Source organism: Protopterus annectens, chromosome 3.part0 (genome assembly GCF_019279795.1).
Source record: "Protopterus annectens isolate FY-2018-M chromosome 3.part0, PAN1.0, whole genome shotgun sequence".
Classification (NCBI taxonomy): Eukaryota; Metazoa; Chordata; order Ceratodontiformes; family Protopteridae; genus Protopterus; species Protopterus annectens.
This window is the reverse complement of record NC_056731.1, coordinates 1,183,428,527-1,183,444,400: the sequence shown is the minus strand read 5'-3', so window position 1 is coordinate 1,183,444,400 and position 15,874 is coordinate 1,183,428,527. Positions and strand designations below refer to the sequence as shown.

Sequence of the window (15,874 nt, the reverse complement as noted above, 5' to 3'; positions counted from 1 at the left end):
GCGGGATTAAAACTGCAGACACATCTTTGTAAAATGGCAGGGCACCAGAGCAAATCCACACAAACACAGGCAGGAGATGCAGACTCCAAACAGAAGCCACCCCAACCAAGAATCAAACCAGAAAACCTATAGCTGTGAGGCAACAATACTACCACCGCACCATCAATTATGCAAGGAATTAAACATTCAGAAACCTGAAGTCTGAAATTCAAATGCCTGTCAATTTTACTGCGGACAGAACAAAACCAATTTTCAGCAGGGATTAAAACTGCAGACACGTCTTTGTAAAATGGCAGGGCACCAGAGCAAATCCACACAAACACATGGAGGAGATGCAGACTCCACACAGAAGCCACCCCAACCAAGAATCAAACCAGAAAACCTATAGCTGTGAGGCAACAATACTACCACTGCACCATCAAATCTGCAAGGAATTAAACATTCAGAAACCTGAAGTCTGAAATTCAAATGCCTGTCAAATTTACTGCGGACAGAACAAAACAATTTTCAGCAGAGGCATGAGGATTAAAACTGCAGACACATCTTTGTAAAATGGCAGGGCACCAGAGCAAATCCACACAAACACAGGCAGGAGATGCAGACTCCACACAGAAGCCACCCCAACCAAGAATCAAACCAGAAAACCTATAGCTGTGAGGCAACAATACTACCACTGCACCATCAAATACTTGAGAATTAAACATTCAGAAACCCTTAAGTCTGAAATTCAAATGCCTATCAATTTTATTTAACATTTTTTTAATCAGGACAGTCTGACTTGGAACAAATAAACAAATTTTCAGCGGAGGCCCAGGAAGAAATAATGCAGACATGTCTTTGTAACATGGGAGGGCACAAAAGCAAACCCACACAAACACAGGGAGAAGATACCGACCCACAAAGAAGGAACCCCAGCCAAGAATCAAACCAAGAACCTGCAGCTGTGAGGCAACAATGCTACTACTACACCATCAAATATCAAGCATTGCAACATTTACAAACCACAGATATTATGAGGAACAGATCAGATCAAATATGAGGTAAAAATCTGAAATTTTTTTACAAATGGTGGTGGGTAGGGAACTCAAGTCTTTAACACCTGCATACAGGGTACAGGGTTCAAGCCTGAGGCATTCCCTACCACACCACCATAAGCACCTGGGGCATTTTCACACACACACACACACACACACACACACACACACACACACACACACACACACACACACACACACACACGCACACGCACACGCACACGCACCATACACACACTCCAGTAAAGCACAAGCACCATACACAAACTCCAGTAAAGCACAAGCACCATACACAAACTCCAGTAAAGCACAAGCACCATACACAAATAAAAAGAAATTGAAAGGCACCTTACCTGAATACATCCAGAGTTAACGTCCGTACATACATCCTTCCCGCGCAATGAAGACCCGCGAGATCCACATGCTCCTTCCGACGCCGACGAGATCCCTAAGGCACTGTCGAGTCCCTGCTGCTCCTCTTGCAGTCCGGACGTCCCATACTCCTGGCGGGTCTGTGCACTGTAAAAGTGCACAGGCGCTCCTTGTGTCCCCTATGGGGACGGCGGGCTGCCCTGAGCATGCGCAGACCGATAAGCGGGACTCGGTCTATGTGCATCGCGAAGTCCATGAATTTTAAAAAATATTTTTTTTTATTTTTCATTTCTTTTTCTTTCTTTTTTTCTTTTTGAGGGGGCTGCAGTCCGGCAGCCCTATGCCACGAGCCGCCCCTGGTTCCAACAATAGTACAATGGGTCTTATAAAAAGAATTTACAATCTTACTTGGATACATAGCCACGGTGGTGCAGTCGTAGAGTTGTCACCTCACAGCAAGAGGTTCTCCAATTCGATTCTCGGCTGGAGCGCCTTCTGTGTGGAGTCTGCATGTCCTCCCCGCAGTCGATTGGCATTTGAAAGACATGCATGAATGGACCTGCCTTCGTTGAAGGTTGGGTGTCAGGCTGGCACCTCAGCACCGTAAAAATCTACTGCCAATCATTAGCTGACCGGAGTTCTGCTGTGGCAACCCCTAACCGGGAAAAACCAAAAGAAGAACAACTTGGATACATTACCGATACATGTATCTCCATGTGAATTGAAGGAGTCATTACTGGGCACATTGTGGGTGCTACGAAGAGCACTTCAAGCTAACAAAGATTGAAACAATATTAAATTCATGAAGATGAATCACACTTTGACTCAGAAATGGGGTCCATTCCTGTCATGCTATTAGAAACCCAAAAGACATGGGAGAAATAAAAAAAAGAATCTTGTGAAGTTTACCCCCCCCCCCCCCCCCCATATTTTTGACTGGAAAATCCTGTCCGAATGACAAGGAATTCATGACTTTCTTTTCTGAGGTTTGAACTGACAATGAAAAAGGCAGAAATTGGTTTATTAGCAATGCCTGGTAAATCTGCCCTGGCTAGAGAAACACAGACAAGATGTTAAAATGTTTCTCCCAGAACACATGCACAGTAAATTCTGACCCTTAGGCACTCTGGGCACAGCTTTCACAATTCCCTCCCAGCCAAGTGAAGACCCTTCATCTGTCCTTTTCCCAAGCCAGTGACAAAAGTATTTCATGTGGGCCCGCCCTACAGCCACAGACGGCATGGCCATCTCCCCTGCTCTTAGTTGACTTCCAATATTACACCATGAGGATGGAGGAACAAGATGGATCGTCTGAGAACAATGACTGACCACAGAAGTCATCCAGCAGTGGCTGAGGCAAATAAGGAGCTGGACAAACCCTAAAAGACTCCTTATCATGTTTCTTCTTTTTGGCCACTGAGGAAGGTAATACCATGGAAACCAACTGCTGCTCCATAGGTAAGCAGAGAAAAGTACAGAAAGCAGGTAGCACAGCCTAGAGGAGCTAGTAAGGATGAAGACTGACAGCTAGTGCTTCTGAGGTAATTGCACGAACAAAATCCCCCAACTAGCAATATGACCTTTCCCAAATGCACTACATTTCAGAATGGCTTATGTTTTTCATCAAACACTACATTTTTTCCTCACAAAAAGTTGACACACTACAGTTATGTGAAAAAAAGGTTTGCCAAAGATATATTAATTAATTAAAGGAAGGCTTTCCCCAGTGAAGACTTATCTACCCAGCTTGCAGTTCACTATCTAACAGAAACCACGGGGAATGCCAAAGTAACACTCTGTGGCTTAGTGTGCCACCTGCCTTTTACATGAAGCTCCTCATGTGCTTCTGGCAGTGGATTACCTAGAAGATGCCCAAAGCATTAAAAACCTGGCCAGTGGAGGAAAGGTGAACGAACAAACACACACACACACATATACCTTAGGCTACTGCAATGGTGATTAATGAAGAACATTTGAAGTTACAGGCTAACTGAGAAGTTGAGTTTAATGTAAAGAGCAATAATATTGTCAGTATCATGAGACAATAAATCCTCAAAACAACTGCACAGCAGACCAAGCTGGACAGTTTTAGAAAATACATGCAACAATATTTTTTTAAATCATTTTGCAGACATTCATGTTCAGAAGTCAGTTAAGATTACAGAACTAGGGTAAGAGCAGGAAACCGAGAGCAAAGAGGAAGCTCTTCACCAAGAAAATGGTCAAAAGGATGGCCTGCTTAATTTTATAGAAATGGACAGAGATATTAAGATAGATGAAAGAAAAACTATAGAATGTGAATGAAGACCCAAGATTATTTGAAGACCAAAAGTCATTAATTCAGGATTTTGGTCCCTTAAGGTAAGATTCATGTGATATCACAGAAATAACTGGAATGCACTACTAAACTAACAATCAGAAGATATTAATACAAAACTGCCAACATGGAAGCAGTGAGGAGAGGGAGCTGTAATAGCAGCTAAGGCACATCACTATTGGAAGAGTGCAGAGAATGGAAGAAATCAATAAAAAGGTACAGGTGATATAACAAATTAGGATTTATATTACACCATCTGCTGTAATAAACTGTCTCTGTCAACTCCTCCCTTATTCGACAAAACAGAAATCCTGCTCACAACTCTCAGACTAAACCAACACAAATCTATGTACATTATATGATTCTATATACCTCCTGGTAACAATCATATCACTACAGAAGACATCTTCTGTTGATCACCTCTGATATTCCTCAAAAAAATTAATACCAGGTGACTAATATTGACCGTCTCTGATGCTCCCTTACTAACTCATCTCAAAGCATAAATCTTAATGAGAAAGAGTTGGCTGGAAACATATTTCTTGGGAATGTAATGAGCTGACAGACTTTAGGGATTCCCTGCAGACCTCTCCATCAGACATGCTGGGTCAGCAGATTGGACCGACTGGGGAGATGATTTTTTTTGAGCTATGATACAGAATCAGAATTGCTTAGACATAGCAAAGCCTTGCTGAGTCTAATTATGGTGGCTGCCAAAAAAGCAATTACTAGAAAATAAAAATCAAAGTCTAGACCAACGTTACTAGATGTAGTGAATATAGTAAGAGAGGGCGGCCACGGTGGTGCAGTGGTTAGCGTTGTCACCTCACAGCAAGAGGTTCTCCAGTTCGATCCTTGGCTGGGGTGCCTTCTGTGCGGAGTCTGCATGTCCTCCCTGTGGTCGCGTGGGTTTCCTCCGGGTGCTCCGGTTTCCTCCCATATCCGAAAGACATGCTGTAGGTGGATTGGACACACTAAATTGGCCCTAGGTGTGGGTGTGCCTTCTGTGGAAAGTTGGGCGCCGGGCTGGCAACTCGACACTGTAAAACTCAACTGCCAATCATGAGTGGACAGGTGATCCGCTGTGGCGACCCCTAACTGGGAAAAGCCGAAAGAAGAAGAAGTGAATATAGTAAGAGATAAAACAACTGGGACTGGGATCTTTAGAAAAGAGAAGGAGCAAACTACATAGGAAAAAATGGAAATTGTGAGAATAATATATCATCCCCTTTTTCCAATTTACATGGGGTCGGGGTATCGTATTAACTGTCGCCAACTCTCTCGATTCAGTGCCACTCTCCTGCCTTCTTCAACACTCATGCCTGACTGTCGCAGATCTTCTTTCACACAATCCATCCACCTCTTTGCTGGACGCCCTCGCTTCCTCTTACCTTCTTCCTGTCTGTCCCAAATCTCCCTCACCAGATTGTCTTCTGCTTTTCTACACATGTGCCCATACCATCGTAATCTGTTTTCTTTAATCTTTTCTGCAATTGGAGCTACTTTGGCTTCTGCTCTTATGTCCTCATTTCTTCGCCTGTCCCGCAGTGTGCATCCTACCACCTTTCTCAGGCACTTAATTTCCATCACCTCTAGCTTCTTCAACTGTTCTGTCTTTACTGCCCAGGTTTCTGTACCATACAGTAGTACTGGTCGCACCACTGTCTTGTACACCTTACTTTTCAGCTTCGTTGGCATTCTTCTGTCATATACTACACCTGATACTCTATGCCAGTTGGCTGCAGCCCCTCTGATTCAAGCTTTGACCTCTTCATTCAGACTACCCTTCTCCTCAACCACCCCTCCCAGATACTTGAATCTGTTTACCTGTTCCACTATCTTCCCATCTATCTCTATTCTCAGCTTCTTATGATTTCCCCAATCTGCTGCCATTACCACTGTCTTATCTGTGCTTAGTTTCATCCCATGTGCCTTCAGATTTGCATTCCATTCTCCTATCCTTTGCTGAAGTTCTAGATCAGAGTCTGCCTGTACTGCCACATCGTCTGCATACAGCAGCTTTGTTGCTCTGATCCCTCCAACCTGTTTGCTGATGTAGTCCATTACCAGTATGAACAGCAGTGGGCTCGGAGCTGAACCCTGGTGTACACCCACTCCCACTGGGAACCCCTCAGTGAGGCCAAACACTGTTCGCACTTAAGTCACTGGGTCCTTGTACATAGCCTGTACTAATTCTACCAATGTTTCTGGGACTTCAAACCACTGCAGTACTGCCCAGATCAGCTTTCTTGGGACCTTGTCATATGCTTTCTCCAAGTCTAGGAAAGCCCAATTTGACTCTCTCCTCTTCTCTAGTTTCTTCTCAAGTATCTGTCTCAATGCAAACATTGGGTCAATTGTGCTGCATCCTGATCTGAATCCGAACTGTTCATCTCCCATCTTACATTCTACTATTCTGTGTATCCGTTTATCAATCACCCCCTCCAGAACTTTCATGCAATGTGGTAGGAGATTGATGCCTCTGTACTGTCCAGAGTTGTGGATGTCCCCTTTGTTCTTGTACACTGGCACGAGTATGCTTATTTCTCCAGTCATCTGGAATACGCCTTTCTCTCCACACTGCAATTAGTACCCTCAGGAGCCATTTCTCCCCTAGCTCACCCAGCATCTTTATCATATCTGCTGTGACCTCATCTGAGCCTGCTGCTTTCCCTGACTTCATTTTCCTTAGTGCTGCTCTTACTTCGTCTAAGCTGGGCTCCTCTTCTACTCTCATTGTAGGCCATTTCTGAGGCAGTACCACTTCTGTGGGGTTTTCTTCATACAGAAGCTGCTGGAAATACTCCTTCCATCTGCCTTTGATGTCCTGTGGGCTGGTAAGCAGGTTGTTGTTGGAATCCCTTATGAAGGGTGTCTGACTATCTTCTTTATCTTTCTGTCTTTGCCTTGCAACCTGGTATAGTTTCTTTGTGCCCCTTACTGAGTCACTTTCCAGAAGCTGATAGAGTGTCTCTGATGCCCTATTCTTTGCTACTGCAACTTCTTTCTTAGTTTCTTTGTTAGCCAACCAGTAGTCCTTCCTGGCTTGGTCAGTCTTTTCAATCTCCCACTTCTTCCTGCACTCCTTTCTTTTGATGACTTCCTGCACTTCTGCATTCCACCACCAGCTTTCCTTATGTACCTTATTTCCATACCTGGCTCGGCCATATATCTTTTCTGTAGTCATAACACATGCTGTTTTTAGGCGCTGCCACTCTTCTTCAACTCCACCTATTTCTTTCTCTTCTTGGGGTGCTAGAGCCCTGAGTAATTCCTTGAACTACTGTACTTTCTCTCCAGTCAACTTCCAGGACTTCAGCCTGGTCTCTGTTGACCTTAGAGCCTTCTCTGACCACTGCTTGCAGCTGATTGTGGCAACTACTGGTTTATGCTGTGAACCGACTGTTTCACTGGGGATGACTTTGCAATCATGGATTCTACCCCAGTGCCTTTTCCTTACTAGGAGGAAGTCTACCCGAGTTGCATGTTGGCTACTCTTGTATGTGATCTTGTGACTTTCTCTCTTTCTGAACCATGTGTTGGCTACTATCAAGCCATTTGCCAGACAGAAGTCTAGAATGGCTTCTCCTTCTTTATTCCTATTGCTCCACCCATGTGGACCCAGGCAGTCCTCATATCCTGTTCTGTCTGTCCCGATATGTGCATTTAAGTGGCCATTATCAACACCAATTCATGTTGTCCTGCTTTATCTAGTAGGTCCTACAACTGCTGTCTGAATGCACTCTTTTCCTCACTATCACAACCCTGCTGTGGGGCATAGGCTGAGATTATGAATACTGTCCTATCATTACACTGGAGAATAATATATGCATACCAGGAATGAGGTTTAAGAGGCAGGATTTGAATGAGCCATATAATGCTTATCTGACAATGACTGGATAGGTTATAAGTGATTTATAATGTTTGCAACTGCATTTGTTTCAATGGTGTCTGTGATGTATACTGTTTGCAACTAAAGTGGTGTCATTTTGTTTCTTTTTCATTTATATAAATGTAAGATTGCCTATGTCATGTGTGAAAATGTAATAAAGATATTTGTTGGAAAAAAACAAATCTGTCTGGACTTGCTCAACTGATCACCTCTCCCACTCACTGTAATAATAAAAACAGAGGAACCATTATAGACTAGATTCCCTCCTATACCCCAAATAAAATCTCTACTTCAGGAACTCTCCCACACTCTGAGTGACCATCTCCCCATATCTGCTTTAAGAAAACAAACATGCAAAATCGTCATTACAATGTGGTGCATAACCTCTCAAATTTCACAAATGACATCTTCGGCTCACACCTCAATCAGTACAACTGGACAACACTAAAATATTTACCTCATGGTGATTCTGTAGCTCACTTTACTAACATATCCCTAAGCATAATAAATGTACTAGCCCCACTCAGGAAAAAATGAGTCAAGTAAAATCCTGCCCCTTTGCTGACAAGTACCACCAAACATTTCATGAAACTTTAAGATGCCACTTATAAAAACCTGGACAACAAATAAAACACAAGCTAATCATCAAAATTTAAAGAAACCATAAAATGAACTCAATATTAAATTAAATCTGAGAAAGACCTATTACATAAACCTCCAAAGTAATAATCATGATATCCCCAAACTATTCTGTTTTTCCATAAACTCCTAAACAGTGGCCCCTCAACATAACCCTGACCCAACAATCAAACAACCCTACAGTTTGGTTTCATCCTTACTCAATAACATCAAAAAATTAAGGATAAAAAGGCCCCAAAAGATTAAAGGTCCACAATGACATAGGGACAAAATCCAGAGGTAAATAACCATGAAGACCACCATGCTGAAAGTCATGAAACTTTAATAAAACAATAAAATCACAGTAGGACAAGCGGTTTTGGGTATTCTCTTCATCAGGTCCATGAAACTAAATCAAAGAAGGCTGTATAAATTCAAACATTTAACAATCATTAAGCCCTCCTTCCTTTTAAAATTGGTTTCATAGGTAACACACAATTCAAACCAGGTTGGCTGTCTGCCAAAAACTCAGCTATCCAGCCAGATTCTGTGCTCTCAGTCTAGTTAACAATATTCTCCCTCCACTCATATCCATATGAATCACTTGCAAAAACATGAAAGAAAAAACATGGTCATTAAACAAAACTATATGTTGTGATAAAGCATTATGTTTAACTTTCAGCCTTATACCTCTTAGATGTTGTAAGATCTGATCTTTTTGTTGTCGATTTGTATTTCCTACATAGAAGCATGGGCATTGCCCACACTTAGCCAGATATATAACATTAGTAGTATTACAATTAGCGTATACTTTGGGTCGAATAAATACACTTTGTTACAGGATGAACAAACCTAAGTGCTGAAGTATCAAAAGAGCAGTCTTTGCAGTGGCCACATGGGAAAGTGCCTACCTTGCCAAGTGGGACAGGCTGATTCCCCGTGGTCCCCTTACATAACCTTTTTAAATTCAAACAGTTCTTTAAAAAATGGACTGTCACCTATACATTTCTTTACTTCTCATCAGTCAACAAAATCTTCCAGTTAGCTTTTACTATGTTACAAATAGCATCTACATCACTGGTGTAATTTAAACATACGTTTGGGGAGGCAGAATAAAACTTCTTAGGAACCAGATTGTCAAGAGTGCTTGGCAAATAACCAAGGTTTACCCTCATATTTCTAAGGTTTTCCACTTCCATCAATGCTGTAACTGTCTAATGCTCTTTATAATCCAGATTGCTTAACCTGGAACATAAAAGGCCCAACTCTTCGCTAAAACCCCCATCAGTCATACACAACCGGGAGGCTCTAAGGGCTTAATCCTTGACAATATTCTTAAAAACTCTTTGGGGATGCATGCTTTCACATGCTAGGTAGTGGTTCTACCAACAGGGTTTCCTACAGATGGAAATATTAATAGCTCCATCCATACCTTTATGCAATTTAATGTCAAGAAATTCAATAGTATCATAAGAACTATGGACAGTAAACTTGAGGAAGGAAGTAGTATGCTCTAAATAATGTAAAAATCTTAATTCCTCATTATTATTTCATTCTAAAACAAGTCATCAACAAACAGAACGTAAAATGGAACTGAACCTCTCCATATATTGGCGTATCCAAATATATGCAACTCCTCCCAGTATGCTAAAGTCAAATTCGCATATGTGTTGGTACAGGGAGTTCCCATCACCACACCACTATTCTGAAGATAAAAGTCTTTCCTGAAAAAGGAACATTATTTTCTAACATGAGTCACATCAAAAAACATATCACATCCTGCACGTCATTTTCATGGTTACTAAAACACCTTAAAAAATGTTTCACAGCATGTAGACCATACGAATTAGGTATAACAGTAAAAAGGCTATTCACATCAAGGGTCACAAATAAGAAGTCAGAGCCCAACTTAACATCACTACCCAAGCATTGTAAAAATTGAGCAGAGACCCTTAACACAGCCCGTGCATAAACCAAAAGAGGATTAAGTTGAAATTCCAACCAATTAGATAAAGGTTCAGTAGACAACCCTCTACCCGAAACTATGGGTCTGAGTGGGGGTGTCAAACATAAAAATATTCAGAGAGAAAATGCTCCATCTTATGTTCTGTGTACAATCTAATCAATTTTTAAACAATAAATAATACAATCACATTCACTTCTGTCTCTCTTCTTATAAATAGACACATCTATGAGCATAGTTTTCATTTTATTTTCATAAGACGCACTATCCTATACCACAATGGTTCCCCCCTTGTCAGCTGGCATAATAGTCAACTTAGTATTTAATTCAAGTTCCCCAAGTTCAGCTTTTTTAATAGATGATAAATTGAAAAACGAAGGTCAGTCATGGCCTTTCATCTTATTTAACAAGTCCATTATTTCACAGGCTTTTACAAACAATTCAATAACTGGGTGTGTATTTGGAAAAAAGTGCTTGCTGTATGGAACTGTATTGTCCTCTCATCATTTTGCTCACCAAATATACTAGCTTTCCTCTGAACGATTATCATATAGAAGTTTTAACTAGAGGGTTGAGTTTCATTCCCTCTACTTTTGAAATATGAGTGATACTGTAATAGATTTAAAATTATTTGGGCGCAATTTAATGTTGAGAAGTATATTTGGTGAGCAAAATGATGCCAGGACAATAATGCCTTCAAGGAGTATAAACATTGAAAAACACCAATTTATTATATAACAAGTATAATTAAGCACATAATAAATCAATTAAAACCAATTACTATAATAAAGTAAAACCCGCCAATTTTTATTTTTTTTTAGTAATTATGATGGTGCTTGCAATTACAACAAGGGTCATGATGAGACAAGTCAGTCTTGGATAACAGTTTTTATTCTTGCTTTTTGGAAGAAAATGTAAATGCATATTATGTGTTTGATACAAATGCTATTGAATCTAAGTGTAAATTCATTCCAGTATTTCATTGTGATGATATAATGCAATTTTATAAAATGTTGAATTTTTCTGTTGAACAGGAATTAAAGGAATTTTTAGGGGCTCCAACAATATTCCATATAACCTCACTAAAAATGAGTGGTTAGCTTTACTAGTATTAAGTGACAGGAAGGAACTCATCTTTAAACCTGCCAACAAAGGCAACAAACTGTTTTACACATCTCTCAGTACCTCGATATGTGTTATGAACATTTAAATGATGTTAATGTTTATGAGAAAGTACATTATTCTGTTTATGAGTTAGCTATGAAATATAGTGAATTATTAGGTAAAGGTGTCAGATTAGGGTATATATCCTAGGATGATGCTAAAAAGAAATTGAATGTGGAAAATGATAGCCCTGCTTATTTTTTTATTGTTTACCCAAAATACACAAGTGTCTTCAGCGGCCAGCAGGTCGCCCTATTGTTTCAGGTAGGAACTATTTTCTGTATAATATGGGATGCTTGTTGCATCATTTGTTACTTCCCAAAGTTATATTACCTGCATATATAAAACATGTTTGATTTTATTAGTAAAGTGAAAAATGTACATTAAGGGACACAAGGAGAGACAGAACATTAATGTCTATGAATGATAGTAAAACATCTGATATATATATATATATATATATATATGTTGTGACTACATATAGCTGCTTTAGTGAGGCAGTAACAAATCTGGTACAATATTATTGGTGTTATTTACATTCATTGAATGATTCTTATACATGGATGCCCGAAGGACTCAAAATATTCTATAAAGTGGGCAGGAATATAAAAAACTTTTAGTCAGAGGGAGATGTTATGCCCCTTTAAATTTGAATGTTATGGTTAATTGTCAGGATACTGTGACCTGTGGAAAATATAAAGCTTATAAATATATTAGACCAAGTTTTGATAAAATTAATAGGCTTAAATTTAAGGCAAAGGGCTATTTCAAGTGTGATACTGAGGGCATTATTTATGCACTTGGAGAATCCAAAAGAGCCTTCAAAATTAGACTGTTAGAGCATATTAGAAACACTGATAATGCTAAGGAATCAAGTTCAGTGGCAGAACATTTCATAAAGCACATCAGGGTCAGTCTGTGGGGTTAACAAGGTATTATTTTGGAAAAAAATAGATAAAACTCAAACAGAAAAAATGTTAAAAACAGACTTCTATACAAAGTCGTCTTGTATATATTGAAATTTGATACAATGTTACCCAAAGGAATGAATGTGGAGCTCAACTGGCGGGTTTTACTTTAATTACTGTAATTGGCTTTAATTGATTGGCCTAATTGTACTTGTTATAGAAGGGACTGGTGATTTTCAATGTTTATACTCCTTGAAGGTGTTGTTACCTCACAGCAAGAGGTTCTCCCGTTCGATTCTCGGCTTGGGAGTGCCTTCTGCATGTCCTCCCCGTGGTTGGGTAGCGTTCGAAAGACATGCATGCGTAAATGGGCGTGCCTTCGTTGAAGGTTGGGCGTCGAGCTGGCACCTTGGCATTTCGTAAAAAAATCTACTGCCAATCATTAGCGGACCGGAGTTCCACTGTGGCGACCCCTTACCAGGAAAAAGCCGAAAGACAAACAACAACATACTCCTTGAAGGCATTACTGCAGAGACGTCAGAGAGAATAAAAGGTTTTATTCATTGCTGTTGTGGTCACTGGCTACATGTTTTTTTGTATCTGTTTTTTTCTTTTTTTCATTTTTTGTGGTTTATTTCAGCATATTATTTAGCCTTGAGAAAAGATTACACATACAAGGTATGGCTGGCAAGAGGGCAAATAAATACTCCTCTTTAAAAACGGACCTGCAAACCATCCAAATAACTATACACCAATTAACTTGCCTGCTAACAATATACAAGTTGGAGCTTATAATATCCTTGAAAGAAATTCAATCATATGAGAAAAAAGATCAACTATAGTAAACAACGCCATAAAAGAGCTATAAAAAGGGCAGAATCCATGGATAGACTGACAAAATTAAAATGTGTTTATCATCTATAGGACAAGGAGTGAAGTTCTTTGAACACTAACTCTAGGGAGAAATGGTAAAGCTATGACAGTTATGCAAGTCAAGTTTAGCTGCTGTGGCCAAAAGCTTGACATAATATGGTTTGCAAGCCTCTTCTCCTAAAAATCACTTGTCTACATGCTTATCACCATAGAAGAGTGTCAAATGATAATGTGGGACAAGACACAAAGGACGCCTAAGCTCAAACTGTATGCTGTCATACAGAACATGAGGAGTACATGTAGTAGCAGATCAGATGCTCGGAACTATTAATGTCCCCAAAAACAACTGTGCCACAAAACATTTCCATCATTCAAAATAAGTCATGCTCAACTCCTTTTATCTAAAAAAAAGTTCCCCCATTGATATGGAATAACCATCTGCAAAGCTCCATAATATTTGGTTTAGAGCAGTTAAAGCAATGATAAAGGACTCCTGTGCAGAATATGCAACAAGAACTATACTCAACTAGTACAGGAGTAGAAAATAAAAATCCATCTTGTCTATTTAGCCATACATTTACATTCATTAATTCATTATAATAGGGTTTCAAAATGGATGCGTATGTGTGTACTTTACATTAAAAGGTTGCACTCTATATGCTCATATTTCTGCAGAGATTCATTACGTTTATTATACTACCCAAAGATATTCCAAAGTCAGTTTAATACAAACAAAACCACTGCTGAGAAATAGTTCTATACAACCATGAAACAACTGCAATCTTATCTGGCCACAATCTGTCATGATTCATTAAATTTAGTTTCCACTTTTGGGAGTATATAACTTCTGTACAGGTGAAGAAAGCAGTACATGCATAGACTAAATCTATATTTATTTGGCATTACTTCAGAAGTAAATATTTCTTGAGAAAAGAAATATTCTGTCACTGGAAAGATGCCACCATCAAAGAATCCTATACTGACTATGGCAATTAGTTTGGGGTAACTTCAGCACTAAGCTGCATTTAAACTTATCAAGGTGGAATGGCAGCTTTAAGGACATTATATGGCACAGTATCCAAGTAAAGTGTGAGGAAAAGAACTGCGGGGACTGGTTTATTGCCGTTACCAACAGATATCAAATGCAGGGTTTTTAAATGCATTGCACTGTCACAGACTAGTGGATTATGTTAGATTTGGTTACCATTAGTGAATGGCATTTCTAAATGATAAAGAATGCAATATATATTCAGAACATACTACTTCTGACAAGAAATAAATAGTTCAACTTAAAACTTTCTCCAGAAGAGGAACTTTCCTGTCATCAGATTCATTCTTCCTCTCCCTCCAAAAAATTAAACATACAATCATCATGTCATCAGATTAATTCTAGAGACATATAAAACAAAGGTCCCATTTGTTTGTTTTGGTGATAACTTGGGTGGAAGGAAAAGATCCTATGGCATCTAAGAAAAGGGTTTGCAATCACTTACCTGAATGGCAGTTAGTCGAATGGCTGATTGTCGAAATCACATTTTCCAAAAGGCAGGAAACTGAATCAAGAGTGGTCGACCATGTTTAGTCATGTTGCATGGTGCACATGACCTTTCAGCAAGCGACGTATCAAGACTTCACGCTTCAGTGAGGAACAGGGAATTAGCCCAGTTTTTCACTGTAGTGCAATCTCTGAGTTGGTATATTTAATGTGCAAGCAGTGTTGGGGGCATATGGGGGTGTAGTCCCCCTGCAAAATAGTAGAATTAAAGTACCATTGAATATAGAGTTCAACTGTGGATTACTGTGCATAGCAGAAGGTGAGTGACGTCACCTACTTCTGTGTCTTATAGGTTTAACCATGGAATTCGATGTATTCAGTTTCATTGCGGGTTAATATTCAGAATTTCGGATTCAACATTTAAGGTCAACATTGTAAATGTTTGACCAATGTTGGTCCGACATTCCCATAGTAAACTATCAAAATGAGTAGAATTCCTGATACTCTGGACAATTTCACCTAGTAGTATAGACACCACCTCAAGTCTTCCGTGAAGAGAGGCCACTAGCCTAGTGGGACCAACCCAGTCAACAAAGGATAAATACAAAATAAAATAAATTCAAAATAAACAATGACTTTCCTTAGAAGATGAAGTTGCCTTCATGAACTTGTACCTGAAAATTATTTCTCCTTCTGTCTCTGTGTTCATGGCACAATCTGCTAAAAATGTCAAATTGGTTCACCCATATTCTATATTGTTCTATGGTGGCTGGTAGCACTGTTTGTGTTATTCAATTTACAATAAAGGTATTCACGTAACATTTGTCCTGGCTCACAGTCTCAAAGTATATCAGAATCATACCATTAAATGTGTTCTTATTACAAAACAACTTAAAAAAGTCATTGTCAGAAAAAATATTTTCTATCATTATAAATGTAGCTTTTTTTTTTTTTTTTTTTTGCAAATGCACCATGTGTAAGAGGCATCTGTTCCCTTATGAGCTATATCATGCAGTATGATATAGACAGTTGATTATCCACATTTCTTTTACAAAAATTCCAAAACTAAATACATAAACACAACATGCATACAGATAATTTTCACAGAATTTGTCATTTTAGACCACTTAATCATTCACTACAACTTGGATTTCTTTTTATATTAACTAGTTTTAATACTGCTATTTTGCTGAGTGGTCTGTATTCTATAAACACTTTTGCATGTGTGCGCGCGCGCC

At 39.4% G+C, this 15,874-nt stretch overlaps 1 protein-coding gene across 1 annotated transcript in view; it reads right to left on the bottom strand.

Moving 5' to 3' along the window:
- Positions 1-15,874, bottom strand: part of LOC122797014 (synaptonemal complex protein 2-like) — a 1,143,152-nt gene that overhangs the window by 1,070,499 nt on the left and 56,779 nt on the right. The window lies entirely within an intron of this gene.